Below are 17,701 nucleotides of genomic sequence, written 5' to 3' on the forward strand. Positions count from 1 at the left end.
GTTTGTTTTTTTTTTTCCGCGTGGAAAATAAAAATAAGCCGCCTTGCCTGGGAACACGCGTGCGGATGTAGCGTGCTTTTTAGGCACGGGAGTGTGTATTTGTGTTACTCCTGGCTCGCCACGTGCTTGGCTGCTTGCGGGGGTTGGGAGGGGGCAGGCACTGGGGGTTGAGAGGCGAAGGCTTTAAACGGCTGATGAAATCATGAATTCGTACGGCAGAGCGGGGCTCCTTCCTCCCCGCTCCCGCTCGGCGGCGCGGGCACCGGCACAAACGCGCCTTCGCAGCCGTGGAGGAAGCAACAGCCCTTTAACGGCAAATCCTCCCGAGCACCTTGTAACTATTTTTATGTGGCGCAATCACAGCCACCTCGCCGGGGATAAAAACAGCTGTTACGGCCCGAACGGGGGACGTGTGCGGGGGTGAGGGTGGCTGGTGAGTCACGTTCAGTTAACGAGGCCCCAGTGTCGACCGTTGCGGAGCTCGGTGACCGGTACTCGGCTCAGTCTGACTGTAGGGTGGCGAGGCGGGCCAGCTCGCGCGCACTGACTGACGGCGCTGATTGAGCGCCCGCCGGCGCGAGCCGGGCCGTTACCCGCCCGCCAACCGCCGTGCAACCGCCGGCCGGAGTGGGGGGTGAGGGAGCGCCCGCGCGCCCGCCCTTCAGGCCGCCTTCCCGCCGCGTTGCCGGCGTCGCCTCCTCGGTTGCGTCCGGTTGGGTTCGAGCCCAGGCGGGGGGGTGGGGGGCTGGGTGCTGCCGCCCCACACGGTGGCAACTCGGGAAGACGAGGCTCGCTCAGAGGCGGGTGATTTTAACGTGACAAGGAGCGAGCTGTGCCTCCGGGGACTGGTGACTGGAAGAGGGGCGGGGGAGGGTGCGCGCACGCCGCCGTAAGTTTTTTTTTTGGGGTTTTTTTTTTTTTTTGTGTGTGTGTGCATGTGTTTTGTTCTTGTTGTTTAAAGTCCTGTTTCCCAGCTGTGAGGGCGGGCTTCACACTGGTGTTTTAAGCGGCCGGGTATGGTCATGCCAAAAAAAGTAATTACGGGAAGTTAACGAAAGACAGGTCAGGGATTTGAAGAGATTTCCCTTTCTCCATACCGCCCAAGCCGCCTCATGCTTGGTTATTGTTCTTGGGGCTGCCGGCAAGTTTGTGAACCAAACTAGTTCCTTTTTTTTTTTTAATTTCTTTCTGGTTTTTTTTTTGTTGTTGTTTGTTTGGTTTTTTTTCTTTTTTTTTTATTGGGTTGTTTTTTGTTTCGGATTTTTTTTTCTTCTTTGGTTTGAGTTGGGTTTTTGAGGGTTTTGGTTTTTTTTTTTCTGTTTTGGCAAGGTCACTTCTACAAGGGCGAAAAAAATAAAGTTTTACTTTCACACTGAGCTCAAGCTTGCTGTTAGGAGGATTAGGAGCAGCCTTTTTAGCTCTGCTGGAACGTTGGTTCCTAGGAGTTTTCTCAAAGGATGCTAGGAGAAGGTTTGATTTTGACTTAGGGTAGGTGCTTTTTAGCTAGCAGTAGCAGGCAGTGGACCAGTGGGTGTTCATTCCTTGCTCCCCAGGTACAAAACGCAAGGAGAGGCATTTTTTTGAAGGAAGCTTCTCCATGGATGTGAGTATGGAGGAGTGTATCTGTAGTTGTGACCACTGGGAAAGACAGAAAGCGGGCTTATGCAGTGCACTTCGCAGTTGTTGGCTGGGGCGGTACTTCATGCTTGTCTACAGGTTCTGCCCACCTTTACCACTTGAAGGCTCTTGATATGTGTTCAAGATGGTAGGGTGGATAACGTTTGCAAAAAAGCAGAATCAGTGGAAGGAAACCCCTGCAATCTTCTTCTTATCAGTAAAGCCTCAACACACCTGAAGCAAGGTTGTATCTAAAGAGAGCAGGTGATTTTCTTGTCTGTCCTTAGATCAAATCTAAGGAACAAAAAAACCTTGATTTTACAATGAAGGCAGTAACCTGGTGGCCTCTAAGTTGGTGATGGGTGTTGGTATTGGCTGGTGCTTGCAGGCAGAAGTGGATGTATGTAAGATAACTTTCTGCAGTTTTTCATATTGGTGAGGCTGTGTTTTTCCAGTGTTACTTAATGTGCTGGAGCTGCATCAGCAATAATAATTGTATCTCGCAAGCAGCTCACATTGCTCACTGAGTGACTTTGGCATCTGTGCAGCTCCTTGGGTAAGTAATGGTATGCACATGCATCACGATACATCTGTGCCAACAGGTTTGAACAGCTTCGTTTAGTCAGAACAAGTTCAGCTCTGTCTGGGCCCATGTGCATAGACATGCTGTAAGCTTTTGTAAAACTGGATTCCGAGAAGGGAGAAAAGTAGAACAAGGGGCTAGATTTTAATTGCTCAATGATTGTCCGTATCAGAGGTTTATTAGTGCTCTGTGGTGATGCTCGTGAGTTTCTGTCACGCTGCCACCTGTGATATCTTGCACAACTAATTGCATATTTTTTACTTTACAAGTGCTTTACGTTGAGATGCTGGGACTGTGTTTGCCTAAGTACTACTGAAGTCCCCAAGGGCACGCTTTGGGTGTAGAAACTCTTAAAGGAAAATCTTACTCTGGAAAATCAGGACCTAGGCATCTCAGGCTTGTGAATGTTTGCTATCTTAGCCTGTTCCAGTTTTCTATTTATAAACTGGAAAGTGTTATGGGTTGTTTTTTTTTTTTTTTTCCCCACTTTGCAGGATGTTATGAAAATACAACCATTGATCTTTGTGGAATGCTGAGATGCCACTGAAGTGTTGGTGAGAAAATTTATTCCTTTATATTCAGAACAGAATTAAGTAGCGCACAGTAAGTTAAGCAGATCATACCTTTGTTGATGAGAATAAAACAATGTAGCAAATAACTGTTCTTCCAGTTAATAAATCTGTCCTATGCATGGAAAAACAGGGATTGCTACTGTGGGTCACACCCATTCTTCACCTTTTCTTATCCATGACATTCCTTGGACGTATCAGAGGAAAAGGAGAGGCCACAGAAGGCAGTTGTGAGGTAATATTTTTCCATAAATGTCCGATCCAAATCTTTAATAGCGCAATACAAGCACTAGAGCACGAGTTTAATATAACTTCAAATTCTGATCCTGAGGTAGGTGGATGGTCTTTATACTGCTGTAAAAGTTTAATATCTCTATAGCGTTAAAACTCTGCAATTGCAGTCAGTGGCAGGGTGGCATGTTGAGTTGTGAATTACATAAAAGTGCATTTCTTTTGATTTTTCTTTTCTTATCTATTTATTTCATTTAATATTCTCTTGTGCTTTCAAACAATGAAAACAGAAGTTCCTGTTTTTTACCTTCTCTGTACCATTCATTATTTTATATACTTTAATCATGTCTGCTTCCTGAGATAAAATTTTTCACTCTTCTCAATCTCTTTTCCTGTGAGAATTACTCCCAGCTTTTGATCATTGCCTTGGTTCTCTCCCAAGTCTATTTAGTCCTGCAGTATTCTGTTTTTCAGTAAAGGTGACTTATGCTGCATGCAGTATTCTAAGCAAGGTTATGCCTCTGATTACAATATATATGTATTTTATATTACTCCCTGACCTATTTCTTATGGAGTAAGATAAAGCATGTTAGGCTTTATCTTTGGCTGCTGCTACATACTGAACATGGGGCTCTATCAGCTTTGGAGGTTACATAGCTTGTTTGAAGTTTCTCTTGTGCATGGTTTCATATTCATATTGGTGCTGAATTTCTTTTGTCATTGCATTGTTCGTTCATGTAACAGAAGTCACACTGAAGTTACTCACAAATCCCCATTTTCCCACATATATTTTTGATAGCTGCAGACTCTGGCACCTCACTGTTCCTTACCTGTTCCTATTCCTCCCTCTCTCACTGGTCTGAGTTAATATATTAAGAACACTGGACTGAGTATAGAACCTGGTAGCATGCTACTGTTAACCTTTTGTTGTAATAAAACCCAACCATTTCATTTTACACTCTTGCTCCAACCATATATTTATGGCAATTGTTTGCCTTTTTCCCCTAGTATCTTCTTAGTTTTTCCAGTAGCTCCTTGCGTGGAACCTTGTCAAAAACCTTTTGCCTTTTTGAAATCTGAATAAATTATGCCAACCAGCTGTGCTTCTGTAATTAGAGCTCACTTTGCCACTTTTGTGCAAGGGCAAAAAGGGTAAATGAAAGTCATAAATACAATGCTAAGATTTCAGAACTTCTGCATAATAGACTCTGCAACTTGAACGTGCTTTCCACTTTTTTTTTTTTTTATGTGGGCATTCTTGTGGTCCTTGAAGATCAAACAAGAACAAAAGGCTTATGTAGAATCACCCTGACTCCTGTGTGGTGTAGCATCAAGTTTGCAACCATTGGTTCCCAGCATGGACTTTTGTATGGACTGGAGGTAATGGTCAGTAGTTACCGTTCCTCAGGAGGATCAGCCACTGGAGTGATCTGTGTTTGCCACTGAGGTTTCCAGACTTCTACTGGGAAAGCGGAGCAATGGCTTCTCTAGCAGGTCCTAGCGCCGAGTCTCTCTGGGGCCTCCTTCAACTCTTCCCTGTACGGGCCCTTGTTCCTTCTTCTCTTCGTGGTCCTCCCCCATGTCTGTGCCTCAGTGTATAACCACATGGAAATAGAATATCATTATTACTATAGGGGCAGCTTAAGTATATGGAGTAATGTTAGTTATAAGGCAATGCAGAAACTTTGTAAATAGCATAATCACTTATGCTCTGAGACTAAAAGCGATGCAGATACTCTGGGGAGTAGTTTGTGAAACTTGCATTAACGTAAAAGGAATTTCTTCTTCATAGTTTGAAGTCAAGCCACTGTGTAAAATTAAAAATTAAAAAAAAAAAAAAGAATTATAGGTTTAATCTTGCTTGGAGTAATGGTGTTCACTTTCAGGTTTGAACTTAAAATAAAAGTACAAATTCAACAAGGAACAGACCTAATGTATTCCTTCCAGTTATGCAAAAAATATATTTTTTTGGTCCATCACAGGCACATCTCATAACTCTTTTGCCCTCTTGTCTAAGGTGGAGGGCTCTGGCTCTGTTTTCCTTTGTGGCACACAAGTGAGCATATCAAAATCAGCATGACAAATGACATGATCCTTGACAGTCTCAGCTTAGCTCAAGAACTTGGGGCATGCAAGGAAGCAGATCCCTCTTTCCTGAAATTTGAAACTATGGGTGCAATTTTGCAGTTTATGTAATCAGTTTGTGCTTATCTGTAAGAAGTTAAGCAAGTAAAGCAGTTATGGCTCACCAGGAAAAAAAAAAAAAGTGGGAGGGGCGTTTAGAGGGGTTTTGTTTTTGTTTTGTTTTGTTTTTTTTAATTGTGGGATGACTAACTTGCTTTTACCACAGGCTCGTTAGTGCATACCGAAGATGAGGCAGGAGGTTTACTGTGAGGCACCCTAAACAAGAGTGACCTTGCTTAGCGGACTGTATGTCACTAAATGCTAGAATGTCTGTCTCCGCTTAAGGTTTTGCATCAGCAAACCATATCTAACTGTACAAAAATCACCCTAAAAACCAACAAAAACAAAGCCTAAGATTCACACTTGGTAACTGCTATTTTTTTTTTGGGCAGAATGTTAATTTAAAATGAAATAACTCTTTCTTAATAATTGTATCTGGGCACTTCTGTTTATTGTAGTCTAAAGAAAATAAAGAGAGATTGAATATTTTATTATAGTTCAGTTGGAAGAGACCTACAGTGATTGTCTAGTCCAACTGCCTCCTTCAGAGCTACTGCTGTCTTTTCCTGCAATTGGGAGGGAAAGCTTTTAAACGTTCAAGATCAAAAAATCTCAAAACAGTAAATTGGCAAATTATTCCCTGAAATGCCTGCTTTAAGGATTAATCAATTCCATAACTTAAGGAATAAGTAATTCAGTTTTAGAAATTGTACTAATGAATAACTTAATGGTCAGCCAAGTGTTTGCTTGGTTGAGTCTACACAAAAAGTTTGGTTTATTTTTTAAGAATTATATTTAAGAATCATTGCCTCTGAAGTTATTTCTGTCCTTACAAGACAAGGTTAAATTTGCTTTGGAGAAGGATAAAAAATGCAATTAAAATGCATGAAAGATATTACTTATTATTATACTAAATATTGTTTGATATAACAATAAATAACATAATTAGTTTTCTTTCTAAGAAAAACATAACTTGAAATAGTTGTTGTGCCTGTGAACTAAGGAAGTGACGGTACCACATCTTAATATTTTGGGAAAAAGAAAGTTCTTGCTAGATACAGGCTGTCACCATTCCCGCTCATTAGAGTGGAAGGCTTATGTAGGAAATAAGAATGCCTTCTGGGACTGCAGATTTTCCATGCCTTTTTAGCAGAATATAAACGTGGATGTTATTTATTAGATGTAATCGTAGAGAAAAAAACTATTCAGGTATGTAACCTCATGTTCAACAAAGATTGAAAAGGATGCAGACTAGTTAAAAAATAGTAGGATTTTATGAGAGGCCACAATTAAACAGAGTATACTGAATTTAGAAAAGCTTTCACTGCTGTCTGTGCTGTACCTGCTCTGAATACATGCTGGGAACTTTATTTTCAAAGTTGTTGGCTTTGTACCTTTATAGGTGTTACATCCACTTTATTATTTTTGCTGCTGTGATTGTTTTATTAATCTTTGGTGTTATACAATTAAAAATTAGTGCTTAAATTATTCTAAGTTACTTGTGATTTTCACATATTTAATTGCAAACAGAGTATTCTTTCAATATTACAGATGTTGGAGATTTTGAGTGACCAGTCAAATTTGCAGCGTTATGGCACAGCTTCATTAATTGAACATATAAGCAAGCTATTAGTGTTATTTTATTTACTGAGCTGAAAAGATTCAATGCTTGCTTGAAAGCCCCAGCCTTAAAGAGCAAATCTGTAGAATTAGGAACTCCTGTATCTGTCTTCCAGCTGATACTGGTGAACTGATGCTTTCACCTTGGTTGAGTCGTGAAAAGGGTGCTTGATGACTAAGAAAAAGGGTGAAGTTTTCACTGCTGTAAAAGGTGTGTAAGGTTTTTAAAGTGACAGGTAATGGGTGTTGGCTGCCTTTTTATAAAATCCTAGACACAGCCTGAGGCCCTCGTCTTCTGAAGGCAAATACAGGTTGTGATGGTTTGGGACTCTGCCTGTTCGGCAGTTATGATCTTGGGCACCAAGGAAGATAACTAAGCCTGCATGTGGCCCATCCAAGTGTGACTGTTAGGAGACAATGAGAGAGCTACAGTCTAAGGAAGTTCATTTCAGCAAAGTTTTGTTGGTTTGGGGGGAGGATCACAGCAATTGCCTGGGGGCTGCTTCTCTCTCAGCCTCAGAACTTTTGTACTAGGGAAAGTAAGTCAGGTGTCGGTGTTTGGTTTTAAAACCTGGATCCTAAAGATTTGCAGATACAGGAGGATTAAGAAGGGGAGAAAAACAGGAATGCTTGCTACCTGTGTTCAGTAATGCTGAGTAAATGCTCAAACTGACCTTCACATAAGTATTTTTGTGATAGTCTTCATGATTTTGATCTTTTTTTGGGAGTCTTCAAACATAGTAATTTCAGAGGAGGGAAAAAAAGTCAGTCATAGAATAATTTGGGTTGGAGCCTTTAAAGGTCATCTAGTCCAACCCCTCTGCAAGGAGCAGGGACATCTCCAACCAGATCAGGTTGCTCAGAGCCCCGTCCAACCTGGCCTTGAACGTTTCCAGGGATGGGGCATCTACCACCTCTCTGGGCAACCTGTTCCAGTGTTCCACCACCCTCATTGTAAAAATAAATAAATAAATAAAAATATCCTTATATCAAGTCTGAATCTGCCTCCTTCTCTTTTAAAACCGTTAGTCCTTGTCCTGTCACTACAGTCCCTGCTAAAGAGTTTTTCCCTGTCTTTCCTGTAGGCCCTCTTTAGGTACTGGAAGGCTGCTATAGTCACCCAGGAGCCTCCTCTTCTCCGCGCTGAACAGCCCCAACTCTCTCAGCCTGTGCTCGTAAGAGAGGTGCTCCAGCCCTCTGATCATCTTCGTGGCCTCCTCTGGATTCACTCCAACAGGTCATGGGGACATTCTCAGTACTTCATGGGTACTCTGTGGCCTGCATAACTAGCTAGGTGATGAGAGTCACAGCTAATTGTCTTGCAGGAGGCAGAGCCACGTTAGCTTTCAGTAAAATCAGTGATAACTGCCTTGGCACATCAGGAAAATTACGGTATGCATTAGGAGACACTGAAGATGCAAGTAGTAGAGCTTGGATCCTCAGTGTAAAGTGGGCACATCAGCAGCCTGACTGAAAGCAACCTTGAATTGAATACTAAAATTATAGTGTAGAGATTTCATGTTTTGATGAGGAGTCTCAGGACACTTAAGGGAGAAATAAAACTAGATGAACAGACTGTGTATCCTTATGGAGGAAACAAAGCCTTCACACAGCTGTTAATCATATGTTGATCTGTTAACTGTTTAAATACTGGAATCTATGTCTTCCTTCCCTTGCCTTCCCTTCCCAATGCCAAGAGGCATTGTAAGAGCTACACATCCTAATACCAGCAAATATCAGTCTCGTATACCTATCCTGCCTCTGTACCCCTTTGAGTTGTAACAAAACCTGACAAGTCTAAGTAGGGTCATTAGACTCCTGAGGAGCTGGAATTGAATCACCTGGATGCTAGCAGTTTTATGTAGGATCATCAGGTGGCTGAGGATCTGATTTCAGCTGTTCAGAAATAAACCTCAGGTGTGGAGCTGTTTGATTAACTGGTTAGTCCTGAAAAGTATAACAGAATGCTACAGCAAGTTCAAATATCTTTGTGTTGAATTGTTTACAGCTTTACAAGGTGCTAATTGTTTGTCTTACCTGTCTGCAGTTAAGGCAGATGATTGACATCCATTTCAATCTCTTGCAAGTGTGCCTGCAGTAACAAAATCTAAGCAAGCTACATATAGCTAGGTCCTGGCTAGCATTTCTGTTCTTAAATCACGTTAGTGTAAGATTGAGTAACTTCCCCTTTGAAGAGAGAACCTTTTAGCTGTAAATGTGAAATGAAAACTTTGAAAGTTTCAAAAAGCCCATATTTATTTTTGACTTGTTAACTGAAAGCTAATTGATATTGAACCAATGGATGTGTTCTCACTCATTTATCTGGAAAGAAACTGCTGTTAGGTTTAATACTAGGTAAATAATGTATACCTGCAGTAAATTCTAGTGGACACAAGGCACTGTATATAACTTTATATTGTCAAATTATTAACCTATACCTGTTCATGGTTATTATAACATGCCTAACTCATGCTAAAATACAGAAGTGCCCAGTCATGTGTGGTTATGTCATGTGGTTAGCAGGAGCCATGTCGCCATGAGCCGTGCTGGTCAGGAGGGCAGACGAGAAATAGCTGCTTCTGGTGAATCTCATTTCTCGTTCTAGAATAAAGAGCCTTTTAGCCAACAGTTAAGCGGAGAGATGGTACATTGTCTGTGATGTACAACACTGAAACAGACATGAAACCTAGGGCCAAAGTGCCTTAAGTACTTACCTTCACTGAGAGTTAGGAAGATTTTGGGGAAAAAGAGGGAGTTTATGCAATACAAAGGCTTACAATCTGTGCTCCAGTTACAGAAGTCAGAAATGCTGAAATAAATTTAGCGCTCGTTTCTTTCTTTCTTTTTTTTTTTTTTTTAGTTTCCGCCTTTAAACTGAAGTTTTTATCTGATTCTTGAACACACAGTGAACCACATATTTGAGAGAGACAGAGGTAAGGATTACATAAGAGACAGTACTCATTGCTTGGTAATTAATCTGGTGGTATTCTGTCTTCCAAAACGTGATTTCTCAAACTGTTGGTTTTTAGAAATGGAATAACTTTACACTGTATAAAGGTTAAAAGTCTGATAACTATTATTCACTCTGAATAAAAGTGTTAAGTGATATTGTATTGCACAGTATTTTGTTAAATGCAGAAGTTTAAATAAAGCCTGTTCTGTGCTATGGAGATTAAAAAGAAAAAACAAGAGAAAATGGCTGCTTTCTTACAGTGCTGTACTATTTCTCACTTTATTTCATAGCAATACAGTTAATGTATATATAATCTTGGTATGAAAGCATGAACATTGCTAATAAACCAAAATTTAGTTTCATGGGGAGATCCTATCAATCTAAGAGGAAAAGAATAATAGCACAGAGTGCAATTATCTAATCTTTTTTTACTGCCTCATCTTCATATGTAGAGCACTTTAGACTGATGTTCTGTTCTGTATGTATGGATCTGTCCTGGGCTTACGAATATGGATGTGCTTTTGAACGTATGTATGCAGTGTAGTAACCTGCCCTGACCTTCACTGTTGGTGTAAATCTTAGAAGAAAACACAAAGCAGAGAATATTAAGCACTGTTTGGATACATCTGTATGTCTATGTGTGTGTAAATATGCACACAATGCTGTTAGTTACATAACTGATTCTTGACAGTGGCATTTTATCAGTGTTCCTTGTCTTACTACACTAATATTAATAATACATGTGCAGATGGAAGATACTATTTTGCAAATTTGGCAACAATATTATTTTTGGAAGACTTAGTGAATGGAATACTTAGCAGAAATAGTCATTCTGGTGTGCTTGTTGTGTTGACATCTGCTGGGAAATGAGATGCCTCTGTAAAAAGTCTCTGTAGACTGGCCAAAATTTAAGTCCTGTCCAAGTGACACATGTCATGCTAAATTAATTTTGAGCACTGGTAACACTATGATCTTGTCATTGTGGCATTTCTGCTTCACTGATTAGCTGAGATGCAAGGCTTAGTGTTGATGGCACACCACGCTAATATAGCTATACTACTTTTCAGTCCCAAATCCGACTTCAGACTTTCATGTCCACATAACACAGTGTTATGTGTGACAGCTGTGAAGAAGGTCATGCTGATGATTATTTTCAGCAATGCTCTTTCCCTGAAGTGGCCAAAAAAACTTGTTAACCCATGCTTCAGAAATACAGCGACCCTGTCAGAAATGTCTATTATACTTCAAAAGTGCAAAATTCAGTGCAAATATGATAAGATAAGGCTTGTTGGTGGCTCAATGTCAGGAGTAGGTTAAGGCAGCAGAAAGGCAAGCAGGTGTTGGTGGAGATAAACACAAGATCCACCATGCAAACTGCATGGACAAGTAAGCTGCTTTTGGTAGAGGGGCTCAGTATTACTGTAGCGGCCACCCTTAGTGTTTAGACAGTCTTAGAGTTTGGAAGTGAGACTTTGGCCTAGTTCAGATTTATGGAAAAACTTCCATGGATTTCAGTGAGGCAAAGTGTTGTAACTTCTAGTTCTGCTAGCATTCAAAGATGCTGCACTTCTCATTAATTTAACTTCTGTGATATGAATGGTCCTGATCAGCAAGTTAATAAAGTGTAACTTGCTTTGACAGAGCCAGAGGGAGATATAACAGAGATATACTGGAGACAGGAGAATGAGACATGCTGCAGAAGAAACAGTGAGGCTGCCCATGAATGACTGGTGATGGCATATTGTGCTATGCTGTCAGTCTGTTGACTCATGTACACTTCAAAAGAGCTCTCAGGGGAGCCAGTTACACGAGTCACTGCCTGATGCATTGTAAATCACGGCTGTACTTTTTTTTTTGTTTGGATGGGCTTTGAGCGTGCCTAATGCTGTTTTGAAACATCATCTAATGCCACTGGGGCAGAGGGATAGGGAAAGCCTGCCCTCACAGATCTGATCAGCCAGAGCTGCTTCTGGGTTGGCTGGTCATCTGTTCTTTAATATCATGTACTACTCCTACTCCAAGCTAAGAAAGCAGCAGGCACCATGAGCTTCATGGAAGCTGAATAGAGATGAAACAAAAAACTTGATGTCCTCTGTCTCCATGGCCTATGTCAGGGAAGCTGTACCCCTAAGACTTGGTCAGAAAACAGGACAAGGGCTTCAGAGGGGCTGGGCAAGGCTTGGTGCTGCCAAGTGCTACTTTGGCATGGGCTTTTCCTCTTAGGAACAAATGAGTGCTTCTCCTCTAAGGAGCAGGCAGCAAAGGTTACCCAGTGGCACTGAATGAACCTTGAGATGTTACAGTCCTAACAGTATAGAAGAACCAGGTCAGGAATTTTTGCCAGAATTCCTAAGGAAAGGAGGTTTACACAATTGTGTTGCACTTGTCTCCCAGTCTGCCCAGGGTCCTCAGCATCTTCAGGAGTTGTAGGACAGTCTCAGATAAATTTTACAAAATCAGAAGTCTTAAAGATGCTTTGTTCTTGATGAAAATGATTGAATGGGTAAAGGCCTGAATCTTTCCACAGAAGAAAAGGCTTTGACAGGAATTCAGTTATGTTCTTAGGCAATGACAAACCCACAGGGGGGAAATTTTGAATGCCCCAAGCACAGGAAAAAAGGCGGTGAGAGTTTGTATCTTAGTTGAAATTGGATAATAAGAACATGAGACATAAAGCTGCAGGTAAACATAAAGAGCATTTCACTCCCTGTGAAACTATTTCGGCCTTTTAAAGATTTGATGAATCATTTGTGTTTTTAAAGCCAAAGTTGGGCAGCTCATAGTCAGAAGTGTAACTACGGTGATTGCACAGGTGGTGAGTGACTTACTAACACCAAATCTGATGTCTGCTTGCTTTCTCTCCACAAAAAAAAACAAAAACAAAAACCCCAGACCAAACCAACCAAACAAAAAAAATCCACCACACCAAAACAAATATTTGTCTTGGTAAAGTTAGTTTTGTGCAAAGATGTGAAACCGATAGCTTGGCTTGTCTGAATTGTGCCCTAATCAGGGTTCAATGTATAGGGTCCAGCACAAAAAAAAGTCAGTAATATGTTCAGTTGTCTTCCTCTTTTTAATTACAGTAGATCACCAGTGGAATTTAAACAACGGGTAACTGATGACAAGTCTTTTATTTCAATTGCTGATAAAAGAACAATGCTTTCAACTACCTTGTTGTAAGTATTTCTTCTTAATTTTGAGTAAGTAATGGAAATCGGTTCTCTCTTAAACTAGTTGAAGCAGTGGCTATTCTTATAAATTCAAAGCACTGAACTGCCTATGTAAAGACTTGCAGATCAAAGAGGACATGGTTATGAAACATTACAACAAAGTGTAATATCCAAGTCAGAGATTATCCGCGAACCTCTGATGCTGGCAATTCATGAGCTCCCAGAGCTGTGTGGTTTTGCCTCTTTCTCAGCCATAGGTGCTGAGAATGGAGGAAATTCCCCTTCTCTTGAGCGTGCCAAGGAGATAATTTTGATGTATCTTAAAATTAACAGGACTGAATATTTGCAAGCAAGTTAGGGTGTTCAGCCTCTCATATTGCTTCACAAAATCCAAGAGGATTATTTTTGATGACCTTACATAATTCAGTGATGTCATGTTTTCCACGTACTTTGAGGACAGAACAGGTTCTGATCTCTGACTCCCCATTTACTGGTTCATACTTTCATGGCTGTCAAAACTTGTAGAGTTATGATTTGGTTTTGTCAATAGCAGTAATCACAGCAGTTACAGCTTGAAAAAAATTCTAGCCAGCCATGAAGACACAACATAGTGTCCAGACCTCAGATTTTAAACTGGTTTTAGGCTTTGTTTGGTATTTGCAGTGTCAAATTGCAATACTTGCACTTAATAATTTGCAAAACTTGAAATACATGTTAAGTATGTGGATAGCTGTCATTAGAATAGAAGAATTAAGAGTCAAGTGACCAGACTTCCATATCTGATACTGAAGGACTTGGCACAGGGAACCAGCAGTGGTCTTTCCATATCTGTAAAACCAGAACGGCTCTTCCTGCTGGGCAAATATTGGGGAAAAGGTTCTCTGCAGTTAACATAATGCCATTTGCATTGCCACAAATATGACAAAGCTCACAAGATGACTTTGTGCTGATTTGGTATGCATCGTTTGCCTTCATGTAAAGTTATCTTATATGCTTAATGTTTTCTGGGCTTTGCAATCAGCCAACCAGGCAGCTCTTAAGTTCTGCTGTAGCAATGAAATGGTGCTCAGTATGTTCCCTACAGACATACAAGTAGTTATGTAGAGTCACACAAGAAAGTGCCTCATTGGGTAGACAGAGCATGGATTAATGGTGACCCCTCTGCCTGCCACTTGGGCCTTAACGAAGGGTTAAAGGCTGAAAAAGAAGTTATAGAGCACTACTCAGCCTCTGAGGAACAGAGGGAGGAGATAGTGTGCTGAGGGTCTTTAAGACAGGAGCAGGGAGTGATGAGTCCTGGGGTTGGACTGTGTGGTTTGCAGACTCGCTACCAAGAAGATTATATCGGAGGCCATAATGTATTTGGATGCCTCAGAGAGTTTGTGGGCACAGATTTTGCTTGCGCTAGGAAATGAACATGGCAGGTTTTAGTTTGGATGGTCAGATAATGTGGGTGTGCATGTGATTCTGAGCTCACTACCTGTTGTCAGTTGTAAGTCAGTGATCTCTCTGCTAGTGTACCTTTGCTAAGGTGGCTAAGTTATGGTTTACTGGAATAGTTTTGCAGGTGGTAGCGAATGTAGAACCTGCTGCAGAGACAAGACTAGAACTTCTTTTTATGATTGTGCTATCTGGTCCTCCTCTGAGTGAGGTATGGATGTCCTAGTAAAAAAAAAACCCAACTATTCTTATCTGAGCTGTGGCTTCCTTGATTAGTATATCAGGGGAGCTGAACTAGTAATGAATTACATATCTGAGTTCTAGCAAGGCAGGTGCTGTCTGCCAAATGTGTGCCAAGAGCTCCAGTGTCAACAGTGAGGGTGAATGATGTAATGCCGCCTTACAGCCAGAACCATCCTGAGACCATGAGCTCATTTCATATTAAATAATGATCAGTTGGAAGTAGTTCTTTGTCATTGCTAATCTGCCAACAGATTTACTAGTTAATTTTCTCTTGAACGTGGCAAGCAGATTGGGGCAGCTCTTGCAGGTAGAACCTTTGTTGAGCTAAAACCACCAAATCAGATGTTTTGACCATGCTGCTGCCAGTATCTAAAAGTCGTTTTTAAGCATTTGTAGAATGATAACCTAAAAACCCAGTGCATATGTAAAGATTGCAGCAGGAGAAAGGAGTGGGAGGCAGTAAGCTGATAGGAAGGGAGTTTTGGCAAGGATTCCCATGTGCTGCTTATGTCTTTAGCTGTATTTTCCAAGCTCTTCTAGCTGTTACAGTGAACGATAGGCTTGGGAGACCTCAGAATTCTCTAGCCTTTCATGAGGGACTTGGGTAATTCTCCTTTTAGGAAATATTACACTATTTTGAAGTGGTAAAACTCTGCAGAGATGGATGTAAGAGGGTCCATAAAGATAATTGTGGTGGATTTTATGGATTTGGGAAAGAAATTACCTTTCCCTCTCTCCCTATGTGTTTATATAGCTCAATAGGTCTCTAGGTTACTGGTAGGGTGGAAAAATATTTTTCCCCCCTTTACCCTCCTTGCTACTATTTCCTTACTTGCTACTATTTCCCTTTTGCTATTATTTATTTAAATAACATCTATGTTTTAAGAAACATAGTAATTACTACTATTTATACTGTCACATTAAAAAAAAACCAAACCACCCAACAACAAACCCCAAGGCTGTGAAATATAATATTACTTTACACTAATTCATTATTTTAAGTATCAGGTTATTTATTAGAGGCATGAAGTCTTCTTCTAACCTAAGTACATGTTGTTTCTCTACTACTGAAATATCAGTGCTAAGTAATTGCTGAAATCTTTTTCATTTTTCTTTTTATCTTCACTTGACCTTCACTGACTTTGAAGTTTGGTTCAGGTCAAATTGTACATTCATCTTTTAAAGCATCTGAAGTGATAACCTCAGTTTGTCCGTTAGATCCTGAAAGCTTACATTTCTGTTCAACTTTAATTGAGCTCTTCACGGTCTTTACCAAAATTATTAGAGGTATTGTGTGATTTATTTGTAATGAAAAATAAGAGGCATGCATCAGGCATTGCACAGACTTTGAAAGAATGTAACTTGGGAAAAAAGCTCTTGAATTTTACTGCAACTATCACTGGTCAGTTTACTTTCTAACAAAATCTGATTTATGGATGTGAAAACAGGACCCTTGAAAGCTGCCTTCCAGTGAGAACAACTCATTAATTAGCACTTCTTCACTCGTGATTATGAGCAATATAAACCTATGTCCTAGAATTTCCTTTTTGCCCCCAGAGAGTCTAATGTGTTCAACATGTCTGTGTCTCCACATATGGTTATATGCACGGCTGTAAAAAAGTGTCATAGATACTTTATAAAATTGTCTTTATATACTTTATAAAGATTTACATTTTCTGCATCAGCATCATATAATCTATCTGGCAGATTTCTGTCATCATTCTGCTGGAGAATTTTGCACTCTCCAAAATGGAGACCACATTAGGACATCCATTTTGAATTATGAGCTGTCTTCCTAGGGAAAAAAATGTTTAGACATCTTAGAGAATAGCCATGGTAGGACAATTTTTGGTTTGATCTCAGAACTGCTGGATTAGGCCCTTGAAGTGGAGAGCTCCGTATTTTTTTTTTAATTTTTATTTTTTGCTTTGTTTTTACAGAAGGGAGCCAGCATGGCTGAAAGACCTGCTGCTTCTCAGCCGAAGCGCATAACAAATGGAGGGAGAGCCTGCTTAGCCAAAGAGGCAGGTGGGAGGCAGACCTAGATTCTCTGTGAACAGGGGTGCTTGGAGAGAGAGGAAGCAGGAAAATCTTTTTCTGGCTTGAAACACTGACAAAACTTGGACTGCTGTGGAGGCGAGGCCAAGCTATACTGAATTCTGGGAGTCTGCAGCACCTCTTAATAGTAAAGCTACTGATTCGAGAAATTCCATTGCTCAGTCTAAGTACTTTGTGTTTTGGTTTTTTTTTGTGTGTGTGTGTGAGATAGTGCCTGGAGGTGTCAAACTAGAATTACAACACTGAGGAGGAGTTCTGAGAAAATGTAAGAAGATTACTATGATTCTATGATTCTATAATAGCAATCATGCGGTTCATTCCATGATACAATATCAAAATGTTTTACACACCTGGCTCTTAATTTTGACTGTGCAGTGCATTTTCCAGACCACTGGGCAAAGATTAGTACATTCAAAGTTATAGCTGCTCCCTTACATGCAGTTAAGTTTAACAGTACACATTGTATTGAAATAATTAGCATCAAAGAATCAATTTATTCACATTAAAGTCCTTATTAGCAATTCATTCCCATAAAAACTAAGAGTTTCTTTCTTGTCATTAAATTTCACGTTACTGGTATCCTTTCATATTTTTCCTTAAATGACATATCACCAGTTTGCCCAGAAAGGTGGTGGAGGCCCCATCTCTGGAAGCGTTCAAGGCCAGGCTGGATGAGGCTCTGAGCAACCTGACCTAGTCAGGGATGTCCCTGCTCCTTGCAGGGGGGTTGGACTAGATGACCTTTGAAGGTCCCTTCCAACCCTAACCATTCTATGATTCTATGATTCTACTGAATGGGAAAGGGGAGTGTTGGACATATAAGGCTGGAGTTCAAAGCTCGGTGATAGTCAGGTCAGGAAGCACTGTGGCTTAGGTAAGGGTTTACACAAGGAATCTGGGACTGGGTGAGAGCAGTGTTGATCCAGAAGTAGAAGCAGTAATCAAGTCAGTTTAAAGATAGTTGGCTTTGGATCCAGCTGTCTCTTCTGTCAGGTTAGCTGTTATCCCAGGCCTGTGGGCTCAGCCTTAG

General features: G+C 40.7%; 1 long non-coding RNA gene across 1 annotated transcript; it reads left to right on the forward strand.

The window, feature by feature from the left end:
- The first annotated feature begins 751 nt into the window (after window positions 1-751).
- On the forward strand, window positions 752-16,838 carry LOC147601748 (uncharacterized). The gene is made up of 4 exons (XR_015257912.1): window positions 752-889; window positions 9,665-9,737; window positions 12,844-12,936; window positions 16,554-16,838. It is a non-coding gene; the product is annotated as an uncharacterized LOC147601748 (long non-coding RNA).
- The last annotated feature ends 863 nt before the right edge of the window (window positions 16,839-17,701 follow it).

The sequence above is a fragment of the Chlamydotis macqueenii genome, chromosome 2 (genome assembly GCF_036417535.1).
Source record: "Chlamydotis macqueenii isolate bChlMac1 chromosome 2, bChlMac1.mat, whole genome shotgun sequence".
NCBI classification, from domain to species: Eukaryota; Metazoa; Chordata; class Aves; order Otidiformes; family Otididae; genus Chlamydotis; species Chlamydotis macqueenii.